Source organism: Myotis daubentonii, chromosome 10, assembly GCF_963259705.1.
Source record: "Myotis daubentonii chromosome 10, mMyoDau2.1, whole genome shotgun sequence".
NCBI lineage: Eukaryota > Metazoa > Chordata > Mammalia > Chiroptera > Vespertilionidae > Myotis > Myotis daubentonii.
Genome location: NC_081849.1, coordinates 74785200 through 74801360, shown reverse-complemented (window position 1 = coordinate 74801360; position 16161 = coordinate 74785200). Strand labels below are relative to the sequence as shown.

The 16161-nt window shown below is 37.5% G+C and overlaps 1 protein-coding gene and 1 pseudogene across 32 annotated transcripts in view; one reads left to right on the top strand and one right to left on the bottom strand.

The window, feature by feature from the left end:
• NRCAM (neuronal cell adhesion molecule) overlaps nucleotides 1–16161 on the top strand; it is a 246870-nt gene that overhangs the window by 64301 nt on the left and 166408 nt on the right. The window lies entirely within an intron of this gene.
• Nucleotides 8751–10655, bottom strand: LOC132243154 (histone deacetylase 1-like; annotated as a pseudogene).

The following is a 16161-nucleotide window of genomic DNA, read 5'->3' as shown; positions in this document are numbered from 1 at the left end:
GACAGGAATGACTTTTGAAGACTTTTCCTAGGCTACATCATTCTGAAAAGCAAGGCTGTGTGTGGGGGGGGGGGGGGGGAGGGGGCGGGGTGGTGGCGGTAGGGGGCTGTGACACAGTGGGTGAGCAAATGGATTAGTGAATAAATGCAAGGAATATTTCCAGAGCATCTGCAGCGGCACTGAGCTAGGCAGTACACCCCCTGTCCCACCATATCTTCACAAGGGCACTGTGAGGCAGGTGAAATTATATCCATCTTATAAGCTGGCAGCCGAAGCTTAGGAAAAGTTAGCGGTTTGCTCCAGTTCACCAAGCTAGTCCGTGAAGGAGCCAGGAGTCAGAAGTTGTTGAAAGCGAGTCTTCCACAGTGCTTTTCTGGTCGTTCGGTGGAAGTTCACAGTGGCTAAGGTTGGAGTGATTACCTTTAGAGAGTCTGTGTGCTTTTTATTTTAGTAGATTAACTTGTTAAGGAAAAACATTAATAGACCTGGGCTACTTGGAATAGAGCCTGCCGTTCCTGCCCTCGCTTCAGCCTGAGGCTGGGAGCTAGCTCTTAGCCGGGGGATTGACCCAGTGTTCCTTTGGGCTGCCCTTTAAGTTAGTGTTGTCTTTACTGGGGAATACTACCAGCCTCTGCCATGATCTGCCTGGACGGAGTTTTTTCCCACCATCAAGAAAGCTCTGCTCTGCAGAAATGCGTTCCTTTCCCCTCCTCCGGAAAACTCAGCAGACGCAACTCTTAAGTGACTCCCTGGCTCAGCACCACACAATTAGCAGTTGCCATGCACCCCCTTTGCAGACCTCCCCTGCTTTCCTGAATGACAGCAGGGAACTCGCACTCCCACTTAAGGACTGCTTTTCTAAACTTGCTAGTCAGGCAGCTAATCTCTTTGAATTGTGAGTCTTTTTTCTTGATTTGTGCATAAAATTCCGTGTCTTTCCGTTTTCAGCCTGGCAGCTGTGGACAGAGGGCTCCCCACACCGCCCCCTCCCCCCCACGCAGGCACCTTTCTGCCTGGGTAGGTGGGGGATTGTCGCAAAGTCACAGAGGTGCATGCGGAGGCAAGTCTGAAGCAACTCTTTACCAGCCTCTTAAAAATTTTTGCCAAAATTTGAAACACTATTTGTCTCTGGATATAAAATGAAGGCCTTTTTTTTTTTTTTTTTAAACTCAGTAACACTCATAGTTGTCTATTACCTGCCAGGAAAGTTGTAATTAGTCTTCCTATGTAATTTACCATGTGACTTAGGGTATGTGGTTTTTTTTAAAAAAAAAGCCAAGGGCAGGGGTATTTTTAAATACCGTTGATTTTTGTCCCCTGAGTATAAAAGTAATACATAGTCTTTACAGATAATTTATAAAATGTGAAGAAAATAAAAGAACAGGTAAAATGATTCTTAATGTTTGATGCATATTTCTTGTTACATTCACCCACATGTATGGATGCACAATGTTTGTTGCAAAGCATTTTAAATGGTGTTAATCCTTGGGACTTTAATCCAACCATTTTTTTCCTTTTCAGTTCTTTCTTTTTAGCTTCATTATGGAGGATTACATAATATATACAAAAGAGGGAAAATAAGTCAGTGTTCAGGACCATTTACTATGGAAACACACTGCCTAGGTTCTGGTCTTGGCTCTATCGCTTGCTAGGCTTGGAACCTTTATAAAGTTACTTACAGTCCTATGCCTCAGTTTTCCCATATATAGAATGGGGATAAAATAGTACTTATATCATTCATAGGATTATTAGAATTAAATAATAAACTGTTAGCTATTATTATTTTAAAAAATTAGTATAGCATATGTAAGGTGAGGAGAATAAAAACAAGCATAACCAACATAGGAAATCTAATATCATTTTGGTGGTGTTTTATTCCTTGATCACAGCCCTTCCCCTTTTCTCCCAGAGGTAAGCATTACCCTAAATTATTGTTTCTCTTTACACATTTTGAACTTCATATAATTACTGTCATACTAATTTTTACTTAACATTATGTTTGTGAGATTTCTTCAAGGTGACTTTTTTACAATGCCAATAGTGTGTGTGTGTGTGTGTGTGTGTGTGTGTGTGTGTATCACTATTATTTTTTTAAAATATATATTCCTTTATTGATTTCAGAGAGGAAGGAAGAGGGAGAGAAAGATAGAAACATCAATGATGAGAGAGAATCATTGATTGGCTGCCTCTTGCACGCCCCCAACTGGGGATCGAGCCCGCAACCCAGGCATGTGCCCTTGGCCGGAATCGAACCCGAGACCCTTCAGTCCGCAGGCTGACGCTCTATCCACTGAGCCAAACTGGCTAGGGCATATATCACTATCTTAATATGTGATCTTAAGTGTGATTTCCATTAAGAATAAATGTGATTGCCATGACCCATCCCATGTAACATCATTAAACATCCCCCAGTCCTGCAGTAACATAGAAAGTTATCATTCAGTTAACCCAAGTCCAAATGCATGTGGCCTCCCACTTCCATCCCAGTAGTAAGCTTCATGGTTCACAAGTCCTGCCCTCCTGTTATTATCTGGGCAACCTGCAATGCCTATGGATAAGGCAGTTACGCACACAATGGCTCCTTTGGGTGCCTAGTGCTGGATTTTCTGGTACAACAACTGATTTTTGCTTGTCACTTTCACCTTATCAGCCCATTGTGGGAAGAGCAGCTGCACCTCATGGTAGAGTTGGGTCTTCAGTTGAAAGGAAGAGGTGGCAGCAGCTCCCCTGTCCTCGGAGCAGGTCCCGGAGCACAGCACGGAGCGCTCTGTTCACACCAATGTCTTTGGGCCTCTTCTCGAAGAAGATTTTTTATGTTTTACCAGAAAATTCATTAACAAGTTCCTTAAAGAGGGAGACTGCTTGTTGTATTGAAACTGTGACTTTTAAATGCTTTTGTTTATATGGTGGTTTTCTTGGCCCTAAAAGCCTTTGTTGTTGTTGTCGTTTTGCATTTAGAACGAGCCGTTCTTTCCCCAGCCTGTCTAAAGCACATGGCTTCTGTCAGAGCACTTTCTCCATCTCATCCGTGTAGCATATTCATGGAGCTCTTCCTCTGGCTTCATAAACTCCTGAACAAGTGGGTGGTGTCCTATTCATCTGTATATCCATAGTGGCCTTTGTAGCACCTTACATCAGAGATGTTCAGTGAGTAGTTATTAATCATTTACAAAAATATGTTCACTTACCCTAAACTTTGGAGAATGCTTTTATAGCATCAAGTTTTCTTGAACCAACGAAGGGAATATATCACTTCCCTGGGACACCTGTGTGCATTAGCGTGCCCTCTGTGCCCCGGCACCCCGTGTTGCTTTCCGGATGGTCATGTGGCCGTTTTGCCTGCTGGTCACATTTATCACTTTGCAGAAGAGCAAAAATATTGTTTCCTTGGTCAGAGTAGGGGATGGAATGCTATTAGATGGTTATGTCTGGCACTCAGGAATGCTTGAATATAGCCTTGGCATCCTGTGAGATTCCCAAGGGCTGTCTCAGCTCCAGAAACAAACAGAAAAAAGTCCTACTCTAGTGTGAAAAGCTGGGCTTGTGATGATAAACTAATGCAGAAGGTCCTAGTAAATTGGACCAGCGCGCATGATTTAGGCCCAAGGCCTACGTGGGGCTCTTGCTTCAAATTTTACCACCCAGGAGCCAAGAATTAAAACAGCAAAGTTCCTCTTCCCACTTTCTCAAGACGTACCCAAGGAAATAAATTTTAGCTCAAATTTTCCCTTTCTTCATTACCTTTGTACCCCAACTATTCCACGAAGGCATTTTTATGACCAATAGATTCAGTGTCTAACATCTACTAGGTAAAATTGATTCTCATCTTAAACTTGTTTGCTTACGACCTCAGAGTGTCTGCAAAAAGAAGTAGATCTGAATTATCCTTAGTTGTAATTTTAATCTGAACAAAAAAAATTTGTCTTTATAGGAGGCAGTAGGAAATTCTATTTTGTTTAGTCTATAGTCTGTGACAGATTTCTCAGTTTTTTAAGAAGGAAATCTAATTCCGGTGGATAACATCAGTGCATAAATACCAAGCAAACGTTGGAGGCTGATATAAGCAGAAGGTGGTTTGAAAAATATCATTAGCATGATTGAAAGCATGTATGGATTTTATATGGTGTGAAGTAGTTATGAAAGATGTTATATTTTAAGCCTGGAAATGTGGGTGGACTGCCATCTTGACTAGATTTAAAATTAACCACAGTCTTGAGGCTTTAACATGTATATATAATGTGGGAGATGTGTTACAGAAATAGATATAGCAAATGTTGGAGTTTTATCCATCCTACTTTCACTGCTACTTTGTGGCATATAGAAAGAGCTATTTATTGTAATATCAAGGAAATAGAGATATTACAAGAAAATAGTGAATGAAATATTTAGTTATCTGAACAAGTTATGGTTTTATTAATGTGTGTAGAAGTGACATAATGATTACTAATGTATTGTCCCAGAAAGTTTTGACAACATTTCCTTCTCAATATTTGCTTAATCATACTCATCAAAATATATATTTTTGCTATTCATGTCAATGATCTTTGAATATGATAATTTTACAGTGGGACTGGAGAGCAGTGGGAACCTGTATACCATACATGAAAACATATCTGTTGCCTTACTCTCTGATTTTATTTCTGAGGGCTCTGAGACACTTGATGTAGCAAGTGAGATGGAAAAAGGCCCTCCCAGTACAAAATAATGTACTCCAAGCCCAGATTGTCTAGGACCGCTTTAACTAGGAACTTTGGAAGACATTGGTTCAAGGTTGGATCTTTCCCAAGATTTCAGCACTATATTTAATTCCTTCCAGTAATTATTTGCATCAATTATATCATATTTTTGGGGCACTTTTGGATTTTAGAAAATAATTATATCTTTGGGGCACTTTTTCTGATTTTAGAAAAATATAGAGAAATATGATTGAATCCTTCACCAAGTCTATAAAATAAATCAGAAGTCCCACCAGACTGTTTCTCAATATTCTCAGACAGCTGGGATGACTTTTTTTTTTTTTTTTGGTAAGGCCCAGTTTATTATTTAAAAAATTTTTTCTTTACTTTTAAAATTTTTGTTAGTTTATTGGGGTGACATTGGTTAACACAATTATATAGGTTTCAAGTGTACAATTTTATAATACATCATCTGTTTATTGTATTGTGTGTTCACCATCCAAAGTCATGTCTCCTTTCATCACCATTTATTTCTCCTTTAACCTCTTCTACCTCTCCCCAAGCCCCTTTCCCTCTGGTAATGTTGTTTGTATCTATGAGTTTCTGTTTTTGTTTTTTGCTTAGTCTATTAATAAACCTAAAAAAAAATCTTAGTTTTTATTACAATAAAATTACCAGTTAAGATTGATATTTTGCTTATCAGATAGCATTTTCTCCAAATTATGCTAAAGGTCAGCTTCAACACTTGGAAACATTATATATCCTTTAAATTTTTTGTTTGTTTCCTAAACACCTAAAGCATTAGGGATGCAAAGGGAAAATTTAGTTTGAGTTTACATGTTAAAGCTAATCAGCAACATATTTTATGATAAGAAAATAGGTTAATTAATGTGGGAGAATTCAAAGATGGATAATTCATTCAACAAACATTTTAGGTAGGGCACAATAATGTTTTGCTCTCAGGAATTCTTAGTCTACTAGGGGGAGAAAAACTTGTCCCTAAGTAAAATTACCCAAAATTTGGGGAAAACACACACACAAATTCTGTAAGCATCATATGAATAAATAACTAGGAAACTACTTGGGAACAAAAAATATTTGAAGAGGAGAAACATAATGAGCTAATAACATCTGTTGACATTTCTTCAGAAAAAAATTTCATTAAATCAATTACAATTTTTGTTTATATTTTTAAGGAAAATGCTTTCAAAGTCTTTTCAGTAGACTATACTTCATAAATACTTTTAAAATTTCAAGAAAATATCATTATTAATTGATTCTATATTTTGATAAATGTACTAATGTAAATAGTCAAGAACGGTGGTGATGGTGGTGGTGGAGGGGTGGTGGAGGTAGAAGAGGGCATAGAGGGGATAAATGGTGATGGGAAAATAAAATAATTATAAATTAGTCTCAAAAAGTTATGCTTGTGGGCAGATCAGTATATAGCCTAGTAATTATAAGCCTATGTGTATAAAATTACTTATGTAATTAGAATTAATTGGAATATGCTTATAGCCTTTGAAAATTCTGTAACATGTTAACATGAATTACATTATAAATGTATAAGTTAAACAGTTAAAATAAAGTTAAAATTATATTAATTGTCTGCATGACAATCTTCTGTTTTATTGAAGAATCTTTAATTTGGCTTCACAAAGGGGGAAATATATGGAATCCATTTAGTATTTTTAATATGGTTTATGTTTTGGGTACTTTTAAAGTACAACGCACAAGGCATGGAGGCATGGGAACGGAATGACATACCTCGATGTGGGGTTGGGGGGACAAGAAGAATTATAAACCAAATAACGTATATGTATAACCCATAGACATGGGCAACAGGGTAGTGAAGACCTGTGAGGGGGGTGAGTAGGGCCTGGCAGGAGGTGGGTAAAGGGGGAGAAAATGGGAGATATCTGTACTACTGTCAACAATAAAAAATATTTAAAGTACAATGCAAATCAGGACCAAATTGTTAAATGCCCCCTTTTTAGTTGATCACAGGACAATTCAATAGATTTATTGAATCAATTCCAATTTTGTACTGTCCTAAACAGGTCATCTTCAATGTGTACTGTTGAGAGGTTTGTATCATAGGTTGCCTGTGTGAGAGTGTACCCCTAAAGTTCCACCAGCTTTATCAACACTTCTGGAGAGTGAATCTTTCAGAATTATATGGTTTCTTATGGTATTTGCTTTGCTTCGTGTTTGTTTTGTTTCTGGTTTGAGGAATCTGGTCAGCAGCATGTTTGTTAGGTCAGCTGGCCCTCCGCACCGCAGTGATACAGAGTCAGGCAAACAGACGGAGAAATTTAATTTTCAGTTAGGAAAGGGTTCCATAGCAACATCGGAGTGAAATATGTGTCTGGTTACATTTACGGGGCTACTGTTGTTGCAAACCAAACATACACATATGTGTGATCTGGAGAAGGACATTTAAAATATATGCGGTTCATCTATTCCCTTAATGGTTTTTTTCTCTTTTTCAATGGATACTTTAAAATTATTTCAGAAATATTGAGAGTGTGTGTGTGTGTGTGTGTGTGTGTGTGTGTGTACTTAGCAAGTCAGATGGCTTTTGACAAGACTTAAACTTCATTTGGTAAATTAAAAAATGTTCCCCCCTTATTGCTATGCATAGAAATTAGTCTTTCAGAAACCATGTTTAGATTATATATTCAGCAGAAGTGAGCGGGTGTGAAAGCGCGATTCCATGTGGCCGAGGCTGCTGCAGGAAGAGCTGGTGCTAAATATACCACAGTGGGATCTAGGCAGCGCATCAAAGCCTGTGAGGAGCGTGATAAAAATAACAGCCCTGTCCAGCCCCCTCTATCTGAGAGAGTCAACCTCAAAGCTCAAATAATTAGTGCATTTTCATCCTCACACTATATTCAGTGATGATGAAAGGGCACAGTAGTGATACTGAGGCATGATAAGATACTGGACTACTTCTCAAAGCATGAAAAAAAAATTGAACTGTACAATACGTTAATGCTTGGGTCTTTTCTATATAATTGCTTGACACTGATAGATAAGCAATGTGTGGTTTATATGGTAACTTTTAGAGAAAAAATATTTTTAACTGAATTTTCTTATTTCCCAACCATTTTCATAAATGGATATTTATGAGACACCTCATATTTGTATGATCACTTTTTTTAACTACTCAAAATATTTTTACTTAAAAAATGTGATCTTTCACACAGTTCTTTGTTAAGAATTTCCTTTAGATATATAAGAAAAGAAAGTTGATTTTAGAAACAAGATCATGCTTTGCAAAAACATTAAATATGAAAAATTCCAGCAAATTGCCAAAGCCTAGATATAGATAGGCTTTCAGTATAGATAATTATATTACTGAGCAAACAATGGATTCATTTGAAAAACAAAACAAAATACACCTTAGTCATGCTATAGGAACCCTATAAATAGAACCTCAGTTTTTAATTTTGGAATTAATCAGTCTTAAAAACCATGTTTTGTAAGATGCCACACGATAAGTCAAATAGCTTTTTAAAGTTTAAATCGGGAATAAATTCAAAATGAAAATGCTATATATATAATTTCTATCTAATACAATTATCCAATATTATGTGTAAAAAAAGATGAACCTGGAATTTTAACAGAATAGTATTTCAAGACAATTGCTTTATGGATATAGTGTTTACAGTGGTTTATTCTAGTCAAGTAGGCACCTTTTTTTTACAGACATCTTCACTGTCACAGTCTGTGTGACTTCCATGCCCATCATTGGTTGAGGCAGCCACGTTCACTCCTATTCCCATTTAGTTAAAGTAGTTCTGCCTTAGAATTGAGTAAATTTTATTCTAACATTTGAGATTAGGTGTATGATACCTGTCACCAAAATCATTTCAACAGTTCCTTTTTTTTTTAATAGAAATGTACCATTTTATTACAAAGATTCTCACATACCCACACACACACACACACATACACACACACACACATACACACTCGCCAAAAATAGCATCTCAAAAAGGAAACTACCAATTCTCACCTGCAGAATGGGGGAGCAAGAGGGGTGAGAGGTCAGAGAGTGTGGGTTTCTTAACTCACTTGGGGCCAGTGGGAAGGTATAACAGAACCAATCTAGATGTAGCTGATGTTACTACCTTAAGGCGCCTGTAAAGAACAGGGGGTTCCTGAAGACCCAGCCATTCCTAGAATGCTCAATATAGGCATCTTTCCAAAGCCACTAGGCAGGAATTTGGCATTTCGGAATTTTGTTCTATGGATCTTTAAGAGAATAGAATCCCTTGCACCCAGAACTGACACCCTTTATGGTTCAAAATTAAGAACTGGGGAAGGAGGGCAGGGCAGCTATTATAAGAGCGTGCCCAGCACGTGTGCCCTGGGCTCATGGCCTGGTTCCTGTCTAGGCCCTGGGGATATTTATATTTAATATATTTTTATATAAATACACAGAAATAGAAAATATAAAATCTGAGGAGTTACAGGAGAAAGGTGGGGCACTTTGCAAGAAGCCAGAACTGGAGAGGACTGCTCAGGCCAATTTGACCTCCTCTTTAACCCCTTTGGCTTCTTGCTTGTCCTCCTTGGTTTTCTCCTCTTCTGTGACTTCTTTCTTCTCTTCTGGGTCTTTCTCTTTTTCATCCTCAGTTTTGACCCTCTTGGCTTTTTTGAAGTTGGAAGAGTTCTTGAGATCACCTTCTCTCTCCTCATCAGAGTCGGAGAACTTTTCCTCACTGGCAATTTGTTTGTCAGAGGGACAGATAGAAATGCGCTTGTCAGGGTCTTTCTCATCCTCATCACCACTCTCCTCTGGAATGGCATCCTCAGGAATCGCCTGCATTTGGACCCCAGGTGCATGGGGCAGCATTCTCAGGTTCTCAGGCAGCCGCTGTTTGATCTTCTCCAGGTACTCATTTGTGTTCTGCTTAGTCATATTTGAAGGACTGATGTGAAGTTTGAAATCTGGCCCAAAGTATTCAAAGTAGTCGTTGTATGGACGCTCATTAGGAATCTCTGTGTCCAGGGTGACAGCTGTTTCATATGCCCAGCATCGGGCAACATTACGAATGGTGTAGCCACCTCCTCCCAGCATGAGCTTAGGCAGGTCAAAGCTCTTCACAAACTCCACACACTTGGCGTGCCTTTGATGGCCAGATTGAAGCAACCTAACCGAGCCCCAGACAGGGAGTCAGAGCCACCCTGTAAGACGACTGCACTGGGTTGAAACATCTCCATCACTTTGGATATGACCGGCTTGAAAATGGCCTCATAGGACTCGTCATCAACCCCATCTCGAAGCGGGTAGTTAACAGCATAATACTTGCCTTTGCCAGCCCCAATATCCTGTAGATCCGCAGTTCCTGGGAAGTACTTTCCATATTTATGAAAGGACACAGTCATGACCCGGTCTATGGTATAGAAGGCCTCTTCCACGCCATCGCCATGGTGAATATCAATGTCAATATACAGCACCCTCTGGTGATACTTTAGCAGTTCCAGGATGGCCAAGACGATATCGTTGACATAACAGAAGCCAGATGCCTCAGACTTCTTTGCATGGTGCAGGCCCCCAGCCCAATTCACAGCAATGTCCGTCTGCTGCTTATTAAGTTTCACAGCACTTTCCACAGAGCCACCAGTAGATAGCTGACAGAACTCAAACAGGCCATCAAATACCGGACAGTCTTCACCAATGTTGAATCTCTGCATCTGCTTGCTGTATTCAGACATGTTATCTGGGCGGATGGAGCACAAGAATTTTATGCAATCATCGCTGTGATACTTGGTCATCGCCTCAGCATTGAATTTGTGAGGACGATAGATTTCCATTTTTGGTAGAGACCATAGTTAAGTAGCAAATTGTGAGTCATGCAGATTCAGTGAGGTTTCATTGGGTGGCCTTGTCCATAATAGTAACTTCCAACATCCCCGCCGTTGTAGTAGTAACAGACTTTTCCTCCAGGTGCCCTGAGTCTGCGCCATCTTGCGCACCTGCTGTCGCTCCGGCCCGTCTGTCGGTCTCAACAGTTCCTTCTTATTTATCTTTGGATACAGTTCTTCCCAGTATAAAAATGCTATGGAAGATAACGCATTTTGATCTCTCGAATAGTGAAATCTTTAGCCTCTTGACGAAGGTTTACTTAGTGATCTCCCAGGCTTCATGCTAAGACAACAAAGGATCTTTATGGTTTAGTTTGGTGTGATCCAATGAATGGAGTCAGACAGGTCTTGGTTTGAATTCCAGCTCTGTAACTGTTTAGTTAAATCCAGCTATTTAGTTTTAGGAAACTAAAATTTGGAGAGTAATAAGTAACTTTAATAAGTAACTTGACCGAGAAGGTAGAGCTAAGATTTAAATTCAGATTATCTGAGTGTGGCACTGGCAAAACTTGGTTTAGAAAGCATATGTATTCCATATATAACTTTTAAAAATAAGCAGATATTAAGAATATGTGATTTTGCAACACATTTACATCAGTGACTTAAAGGCAGGGTTATAAAACTTATATGTAAACTGTCTAAAATATAACTCTGTCTATTCTTTTAGTAACCAGGAAATTAGACAAAATCCTGAATCTGATATGTATATGCTTAAAATCTTTGTACATTATTTAAACATCCAACAATGAAAAGCACAATTTTATCCCCTCCCCCCCAAAAAACACCCCACAAATAACCAAAGAATGTATGTTTTCACGAAAGAAAATTAAATCATCTCTGAATTGGGAAAATGAGATATTTAAATTTGAAATGATTATAATTTTTGTAGCACTCTTTTATCCACAGCTTCAGTATTCAGGCCTTTCATTTCTATAACTGAGAAGATGCTATTTGTATGATTTAGCTGTTTGATTTTCATTCTGAATATGTATTTGTCTGAGTACAAAAAAAGAAGAAGAAATTAATAATTCATAAGCTAAAAAGCATTTTTATATTATCCAATTTGATCCTAAAGACAACGCTATGAGATAAGTAGGACAGTGCTGAAAAATCTAACATTTGAGAGGTTGAGGTACCTGGAAATGTAATGGTCTAGAGTTGGCCGTTGAATGAGTCAACCTAATTTTAAATCTGACGTTTGCCACAGTTCTTTAAAATGAAAATAATCTTTAAATCTTTAAAATATAGTTAATAATACCTGCTTCTTGACTTGATTATGAGGATTACATAAAATAATATATGTCAGATGGTAAGTATTTAGGCAGTCACAAGGGCAGTATGTGTAGGGTCTCTTCACAGATTCCAGGGGTGGGGAACCTCTTTTCTGTTAAGGGCCATTTGGATATTTATAACATCATTCAAGGGCCATACAAAATTATGAACTTAAAAATTAGCCTGCTCTATTTGGTCAAACAGTTAATTCGCTCACTCCTAATGCTTGGCAAGGCCAGACCAAATGACTTCATGGGCTTTATATGGCCCGCGGGCCAGCCGTTCCCCACCCCAGGATTACACCCTCCAGCACCATAAGCACCGAGGTACATAGTTACTGCTTTTAGCTCAGGGTGAGCCAGGGACTGGCTTCTTTCACTTAGCATAATGTTTTCAAGACTCATTCATGTTGTAACATGTATTAACTACATGACTAAATAATATGCCATTGTGTGGGTCACCACCTAATGTTTATTCATTCATTGGTTGATGGATATTTGGGTTGGTTTCACATTTTAGCTATGATTTGAATAATGTTCCTCTGAACATCTGTGGGCAGGTTTTTGTGTGGCTATGTATTTTTAATTCTCTTGGTCTTTACCTAGGAGGGGAATTTCTGGATCACATGGTTATTTTATGTTTAACATTTTGAAGAACAGCCAAACTCTATATCAAAGTGGCCTCATTATTTTACAGTTCAACCAGCAATGTATGATGATTCTAATGTCCACTTTCCTCATCAATACTTGTTATTGCCTGTCTTTTTTATTACAGCCATCCTAAGTAGATGTGAAGTGCTATCTCACTGCGATTTTGATTTGCATTTCCCTAATGAGTAATGATGTTGAGCATCTTTTCATGTGCTCACTGCCATTTGTGTAAAGTTTTTGGGAAAATGTCTATTCAAATCCTTTGCCCACTTAAAAAGTTTTTATTCATTTAAACAGTTTTAGATTTACAGAAAAATTGCTCAGATTTTGCAGAGAATTCCCTTAAACACCACAACCAGTTTCCCTATTATTAACATCTCACATAAGTATGGTACTCAAGGTACAATTAATGAGCCAATATTGATGCACTATTATTAACTTTATACTTATTTAGATTTTTTTGGATTTTTACCTGATGTTGCCTTTCTGTTCCAGGATCTCATCTCGGATATTACACCACATGTAGTCGTCATATCTCTTTAGGCTCCTCTTTACTGTGACAGTTTCTTAAACTTCTCTTGTTTTTAATGGTTTTAACAGTTTTGAGGAGTACTGGTCAGAAATTTTATTAAATGCAAAAATGCCATTCTTCTGGAATATTTTGGATGTTTTTCCCATGATTAGACTGGAGTTACGGTTTTTTGGGTGGAAGATCACAGTGCTATAGTATGATTTTCATAATATATCAAGGGTACATACTATCAACATGTCTAATATGTTGATGTTGACCTTGAGCACCTGATGTGGTAGTGTTTGTCCGGTTTCTCTATTATAAAGTCACTCTTTCTATAGTCTAATAGCCACTATGAGCAGCTCATCTTTAAGAAGTAGGGAGATAGGCTCCATCTCCTCGAGAGTGGAGCACCTTCATAAATTAATTGGAATCCTTCTGCAAAGAGATTTGTCTCTTTCTATTCATTTAAAAAATTTTTCAATTATTTATTTATATTGGTATGTGATATTTATTTCACACTTTGAGTTATAATCTAATAATACTTTATCTTATTCCAGTTTGGGCTATTGGGAGCTCTTATATTTGGTTCCTGTGTCCCTTTGAGATGGGTCTATCATGGTGGCTTTTTATAACCACTTCCTTACTTTCTGGCACCACTGGGTCCTCCAGGCTCATCTTATATATTTCCTTCCCCAGTCCTAGCATCAGCCATTTTCCAAGGAGTACTGGTCCCTTTTATTAGAAAATGACATTAGAAACCAAGCTGTGGTCAAGAGGTGTGCTCATTGCTAGTAGGGTGTCCTTGCTTCTAGGCCTAACAGAGCAAGGAAGTATATAGCACATATAATAACCTGTGTTATACACATATTTCTGTACATAGAGGGATATGTAACCATCTGTATCTAGATTAAGCTAAACATGAGTTCATACTACTGGCTCCCACTCTATTCCATTACCAAAGATCACTCCAGTCTCTTCTCCTTGCTTTTCTGTAAACTTACACCTATGGCTTCTATCATCAACTATCCATTTACTTAATTGTCTAAGTCATATGTATATATCAGATATAACTTTCTCAGTAGTATAGTACTAATGTACAGTTTCTTTTGCCTTTAGTTTGATAGGCGCCACTTGTTTCCAGAGTCAGTTTAGCTTAGCACCCTTTTTCTGCTCCCACGTCAGTGAGGTTGTTTTACACATTTGTAATGCCGTTATATTGTTTTGTCATATTCTGCATTTCATTCTAGAATTCACCTGACTTCCTAAATGATTTTTTAAAATTTGCATACGTTAAGATTCAGTCTTTATAAAATAAAGTTCAGTGGGTTTTGACAAATGAATAATGTCATGTATGCTAACTACAATTACAGTATCATAGCTTTACTAACCTAAAAAAGTTCTTGTGTTTTACTTATTCAACCCTTTTGCTTCTTCTCAAACTCTTGGCATCTATTGATCTTTTTGTCTCTGTAGTTTTGCCTTTAGAGAATGTCATATAATTGCAATGTAGGTAGCCTCTTCACACTGGCTTCTTTCACTTAGCAATATGCATTTTAAATTCATCCCTTTTCATAGCTTAATAGTTTATTTCTTTTTATCACTAAATACTATTTTATTGTATAGGATTTGCTTATCTAGTGATATTGAAGGATACCTTGATTGCTTCCAGTTTTTGATGATTATGAATACATCTGCTATAAACATCTGTATGCAGGTTTTTATGTTGGCATAAGTATTCAGCTCAGTTGCATAATACCTAGCAGCATGATTGCTGAATCACATGGTAAGGCTATGTTTAGCTTTGTAAAAACCTGCCAAACTGTCATTTTGCATTCTCATTAGCAAGGAGTGAGAGTCTTTGTTGTTCTGCATCTTCACCAGCATTTGGTACTCTCAATGTTTTGGATTTCAGTTATGCTAATAGGTATATATAGTATCTTATTATAGTTATAATTTGCAATTCTCCAGCAACAAATAATGTTGGACATTTTTTATGTCTACTTTATATCTGTATGTTTTCTTTGGTGAGTGACTGGTCAGATCTTTTGCTCATTTTAAAATTGGGTTATTTGTCTTATTGTTGTTAAGTTGTAACAGATATTTATATATTCTGGATGTAAGGCCCTTGTCAGATATATGATTTACAAATATTTTTTCTATTGTGTGAGTCTTTCACTTTTTGATTTTGTCCTTTGAAACACAAACATTTTTACTATTGATGGACTCCAATTGTTTTACTTTTGTCACTTGTAATTTTGGGATCATATCTAAGAAAGTACTTTCTAATCTATATTTTATTCTAATAGTCTTATAGTTTGAGCTCTTAGGTGTGTTATCCATTTTGAATTAATTTTTGTATATGGCTTGAAGTAGGAGTCCAACTTCATTCTTTTGCAATGCATGTGTTCGCTTACCCCAGCACCATTTGTTAAAAAGGCTATTCTTTGCCCCGCTGAATTGTTCCGGTACCCTTGTCAAAAGTCAATTGATGATAAATGTAAGGGTTTGTTTCTGGACTCTCAGTTCTGTTTCATCAATCTATATGTCTGTCTTCATGCTAGTATCACTGTTTTAATTATTGCAACTTGGTAATACATTTTGAAATCAGCTATATGAGTTATTCACCTTTGTTCTGCCTTTCAACAATTGTTTTGGCTATTCTAGATCCCTTGCATTTCCATGTGAGATTTACAAATATTTTAATCTTTGAAATTTATATTTTAATTGTTTTCTTCTCTTCTACCCTTCCATGCAGCGTTAATGTATATTTGCGCCTGCCCTTTCTTCCCAATGACTTACGTGGGCCCCTTTCTGTGGACCAATCAACTAGCTGTTAATTAATCCTATTGGAAATATCAGCTGAGGTTCCTCACGGATCTTGCTAGCCCTGCTATCAAATAGCACCTACTATTGGAAATATCAGCTGATTAAATTTGGGCCTTGCAGTGATTTTACCCAGCGAGGATTTGTTTATAGTGATATTTGGCTTTTTTTTCTTCCCCACTTTTCCTTCTCTAATTAGTGGAAAGTCTGTAGCCCTCCACCTACCCCCAATATCATTTTAATTCAATTTCTTCATACATTTCTATAGATCCCACTTCCCTCAAATATGCCGCTAAAATTATTTCCCTATATTCAGAAAATTCTATACATTAGGGCAAGATTAATTATC